Here is a 5,837-nt window from a genome sequence, read left to right as displayed (position 1 = left end):
CAGGAAGACTGAGGAACACTGATGGGAGATTAGAGGTGATGCCAAAGGTGGAAAGCATCACCAATGGAGAGGAACAGGAAAAAGCTGCTGTTGTGTTTAGGAAGAAATGAAGAGAAGCTGCATGACAGTTATTAGTAAACAGCCATTGCCACTGAAGATTAATGACAAAAACCTGACCTACAGTTTGGGAACTTCATACTTGCTGACATCAGAGGACAGTCTGGGAGCCTAGCAGTATTAAGTCAGTCACAGAATGAGTGGTGTATGGAAAATAAGAGGAAAAAAGGGATATTATCTGAGGATAAAGGTAAGAGTGACTTTGCAGAGCACTGTGCATGCACCTGTGTTGAAGAAAGTGAACACCGTAACACATGCAGAAACTAAAAAAGCAGATAAGCTGTGTTATAGGAATAGCAAGCCTAGCACTAATTATGAAAGATCAGAAAACCTGTGGTTGTTTAGTTAGCATAAAAATTATCATCTGAGACAGAGAAGAGACTAAGCTGGAACACAGTATTTAGACCAAGAGCAAATTAGTCCAAACTGGCCATGGAAATGCAGCTGGCTTCCAGCAGTAGCAGCAAGAGTTAAAAATCCTTGCTAATGTCAAACTGGAGCTCAGACAGTTTATGAAGCAGATCGTCTGATACGCTTGTCAGATAAAGGAGAGAACTCAGCTAAATGGCTGATGATTTATAATCACATGTTCTTTTATTCACGTAGATTGCCCCTCATCATTCTGGATATCAACAACTTATTTGGGTATGTACATTTGCAAATATGTTTTGTAGTGAGGGAATGGCAAGCGAATTCCTAACACTTTGTAGGTTTATTTTTTTCTTTAAAAGAAGATATAATATCACCACAATAAAGTCCATAATTTGGGAGCTTTTCTGTCCAAAATAGCATCACCTTTCTCATTGGATAAAACGCCATTTTTTATGACAAGTGTAACATTAATTAGACATAATTCAATAGTTCACAACCAGTATTTTGCAATTTGCACCCAGATTATTTGTGACGAGGCAATAAGTAAGCTCAGCTTTCAGTTAACTTTGACTTCCTGTCAGTGAAGGAAAACGTGTTGTAAGACATCTCGTCTCTGAGGGCTTTCCAGCTTACTGGATTAGAAAAGTTACAAAGATTTTTAAAAGCAAAGGGGAACAGGAGAATACCTTTTGTTTCCACTTTTCAACACTTTTTCAAACATTTTTTGTTTCACATTTTTCACAAATGTGAAGAAAGAAAGAAAAACGGCACCTGGGACGTGACCGGGATTGTAATTCACAAGTGAATGCTAAAGATTCACAGATCTTTTAGCAGTAATGGTACCTTATTTTGCAGTTTGTTGTACCACTGTGCCTTGTACTACTAGACCATGATTTTAGGAGCCTTGCAGTAATACTAATACAATATCACCTTCCTCCCCAACACCCCACTGCCACAGTTGTGCTAAGCACAGCTGCTTGAGCAGCTGCACTAGGAACAGGATCAGAGAAAGCATTGTATAATTTTGAACATCCCTTATGTAGTTTGTAGCACACACATTTCAAAGTAGACCAGTAATGCCCACACTGATAATGCTGTCAAACACCTTGTATCATGAAACTTTAGCTTTGCTTTAACAAAGCAAGGAAAAAAACACATTGGTTCAAAGAGCAAAATACTGAAAGCAATCACACGACATTTTGATTCCTGTGAAAATAAGGAGTGAGGAAGTCAGAGATGAAATAACACAAGGTAGAAATGCTGGACAGAATCTTAAAAATTAAAGCTCTGGAGCATGACTGGATGGAATGCCTTTCTAGTGGTATCAAGCAACAAAAAAATATAAAAGGAAATCCTTGAACATTATTTAAATGCATTAACATTGCATGTACTACTTGTGCCAAAAAAAGGTTAGCCAATTATTTGGGTTTTATTTCCTTTTCTGCAAAAAGACTACTACTAAGAACATAGTTTGAAGTGTCTCACAACATTAAAAAGACTACTGAAGATTATTCACTTTGTTAAACACACATTTTTCATATAAACTCATTATACGTCTGCTTTGAGAGTATGAAAATGCTTTGAAATACAACTTTGTATGTACTAAACAGACAGTCAGAGCAGCTAGCATCATCAGTTTATTCTGACAACAGTAACAGCACAGAGTCAGTTACTCAGATTATAAAAATTTACTGCCTCCACTTGAGTTTATACCATTAAAAATGTGTGGCAAAGTCTTTCCAATTACACCAAGTGAACCAACTAGAGAAAAAAAGAGAAAGTGAACCTTTCTTAAGAAAGGCACCAACAGCTTGCAATAACCTTCCTCTTGTCACCTGATATGACACCAGGAAAGATAAAGTTGCACTCGACCTTGCCCAGCACAGTGTCCTCTCGGCACTGAATGGGTCATGCTTACAGGAGCAGAAAAGAAAGCAACCTCCAAACATATAGTCCCAGCCTGAAAAACAAACTTCAGAAGGATTTTGATTAGGGTTCCAAAAAACATATTCATGCTTCACTTTTCCTCTGATTTACAACAACTCCCTTTCCTCAGCTGAAACACCTTCAAGGGACTGAAGAGATGGATAGGGCAATCTGCCGAGTTGTTTACGGCAATAATTTCTGACTCAGGAAAACTCATTCCTCTTCCCCTTTCATGCTTTAAGCCTTCAAAACACCTCTTGTGCAGTCTGCACTCACTGACTAAAAATGCACATAGTCCATCCTTTCTATTCACCTTAACAGAGTATTAAGAAACAATCTTATTGATGCAGAAAAGGAACTTGGAGTTTTAGAACGTATTTTGTTGCTTCAAGCTAACACAGGTAGAGGAATGAGTGGAAGAGAGATGCAATGTAAGAAGCCCTGATGATGTTAAATGTGTGAAGCATCAGAAATTACCTCTTCCCGACGTGAGCACCAGGCTCATAACAAGGAGTGACTAGCTGCATTCTTTGTTGATAAAGTTACAGATATTTCCCTGTCCATTTTTTTGGTTTACTGATGCCTTTAGCAAGGCTGCCTGCATACGTGCCCCCAAGATTAAACAAAGCTTACAAAACACTTTGCCCTCATGGCATGCCTGAAGGGTAACAAGTTAGTATGGTTTCTGTAGTCCAGTCCCTTCCATTTCTGGGTGCAATTCAAGGCACCTCCCCTTAAATGAACCTTTGTCCCTAGGGAGACATTTGAGACATCAGCAACCGGAATAAATTCCATTTCATTGACATTTCTTTGCAGTCCTTCGTCTACTCTCCCTGACAAGTGATGTGCCTCCTGAAATCTACAGATGCTCTCACCATTTGTCTACTTGCAAACTACACCAATAATTTTTCTTCCCCCCTTGGAAACTATCACAAAAAAGAAATCTGCGGGGTGAGCAGGATGGCAATATTCCTGTGATAAAAGCACATTTTTCTGTGCTTTGCCAGCTGCCTGTCAGTAGGCATTTGTCACCTCTTGCCCTTCCAGTAACTATCAAGTCTTTCTAGGACAAAGACTATATTTTTGTTCTGCATATATGCTGTGTTTATGGCTGGGACTCAACTAGCAGCACTTACAATGCACATACGCTATTTCCCACATCCTTGAGAAGAGTGCGTTGAGTGTGTTTAAGAACACCTAAAAGCATTTTGTGAAGTATTTCTTTCCTATACTGCAGCATCTTATGTGTCAAAATATTATCAAGAACACTTGCCACCTTAAATAATGTAATGCTGGGAGTTAAAATCAAGTGTTTTACATATACATCATAGATTGTGTTGGTCCAGACATGGGACTTCTGCTGTCAGAGAAGTAAATATAACAGTTTTTTGTTCACTTAAGGCAATCACCCTAACCTACATATCCAGCAACCTGATTAATGTTCTTCTTTGCAAAAAACTATCACACTTCTGAAACTATTAAAATCTTCCTCCAAGTAACGGTGGGAAACTATGGAGGAAAGAAAGATGAGGAACAGATGTCACTTCAGAAGAGGATTTCCAGCAACTCAAAATACAATACCCCCCAAACCATGATATAAAAACACAAGCACAAGGAGAAATTTGTGCAAAATTAAAGTTTTAGAGAAGTGGCAAATTCATCCTCTAGGCTGCCAGTAAAAACTTCGGTTGCAATTTACACCAGGTGTGGCCTTCAGTATTAACCAGCTTCTGTGGTTTTGCCACAAGTGTGACATTCTTACATCAGAGGACAGCAATGAAGAACAAAAGGGGAATTAAAGAAGTTAACAAAACAAAACAACCCAAGAGTAGTTGCCTGAACATGGATAAAGATATATTTCCCCACCCAGTCACAGCACAGGACTCAGCCTAAACTCCACGCTCCCTTCGCTGATGCCGCTGAGATGTCAGCTGTCCTTGCTGTTTATCAAGTTGCAGGAAAAGCAAGTCATGTAGAATTGGTTAAACACGCCAGTTGAGGCAACCTTTCTACCAAATGTCAGAAACAGACTTTAGGCTTCTGCAGAGGGTCTAAAGAGATGCGTGAGAGACCACAAAGCTCTGACGGCAATTGTGAAGATTGGTACACTCAACGTGCCGCAGCGCACCGCTTCCCCTGCAGCCCGTTAGCTGCTCACTGGTGCAGGGGCTGCCTGCGCAGTGCAGCCATCCTCAACAGACCATGCTTGCTCACAGCAGGGATGGGGGGAGTTTGCAGGGAAACAGGCTTGAATCAGGAAAAGGCTGAGAAGACAAACAAGTACAAGCCACCCAGTGCTAGCCGAGACTTCACACTAAAAGTTCAGTGGCAAAACTTATACTAAGAGACCTCAAAATTACAGCAAAAAGACTGAGTTGTCAGTACATAGCTACGAGGCTCTGGGAAGAGGGAATGGACAAGCTGAGCTAAAAGGCTTAGGCTACCTTGACCTTAAGGAGGGCCTGTGATTCACCTGGATACCTGAAAGTGAAGCAGGGGATGTCTTCAATTAGTGACAGTTCACCATGGGACTCAACGATTAAACTGTGTACAGATTTTTTTTTTTTAAACCAGACTGTCTACGTGTTCCTAAGGGACACTGCTCAAATGGCACAGCAAGCTGCAATTCCAGCTGCAGAAACAGGCAATGCGGGCTAGAGAGAAAGTAAGGTTTAAAAATAAAAATAACATTTTGGGAGGATTTTATTCTTGCCTTGGCTGTGGCTCACAGTCACACAAACAGTGGGATCTACACAACAGATTGTTTTTTCGCTGCTAGCTCTCCCGACTCACCCTCCCCGGCACCAGCTCCGGTGTTTTTGTGACTCGGGCCTGAACTGCTTCTGTGTTAAGTCAGCAGAAAACTAAGCCAACAAAAAGTGCAATAGGTTTCTGCTGGGATGTCGTGCAAAAACAGTTGAGTGCAGGCTGAGGAAGGAGACAGGCTTAGCTGCTCTGGCAATACGGGCTCAGTCCAATAACCAAGTGCATCTACAGGAGCTCTACAGCACTTTAAGGCTCCAATCGAGGCTATAGTACTATAAATATTCATTCCAGCAAAAACACCACCTTATGTGGCATTATCTCATCTTTCCCCAGTCCACTGCCCACCACTGTCTGAGGGGAAGGAAGAGGTTTTTTTTTATTGTAGTTGTTTTCAATCAAGACCAGCTCTCCCATTTAATTTATCACATGGCTCTATAAACAGGTGTGCTGGCAAGCGAGGGGTTGCACAGGACTGTAAACAAGCAGCTGGAGGAAGGAGGCTGTTTAAGCCAGGACACAAAATAAAAAATATCTGTATTTGTGAAACTGGTGGAAGTTCAGGCCACACTGTTCTCTTTAGTACAGTCTATACACTAGCAGGAGGTACTGCTCTAAAATAACTATGGTTTAAGTAAAAATTTAAATAATAAACAATA

This window comes from Buceros rhinoceros, unplaced genomic scaffold, assembly GCF_000710305.1.
Source record: "Buceros rhinoceros silvestris isolate BGI_N320 unplaced genomic scaffold, ASM71030v1 scaffold2326, whole genome shotgun sequence".
Classification (NCBI taxonomy): Eukaryota; Metazoa; Chordata; class Aves; order Bucerotiformes; family Bucerotidae; genus Buceros; species Buceros rhinoceros.
The sequence above is the reverse complement of the archived record's forward strand: the minus strand, read 5'-3'. Positions refer to the sequence as shown.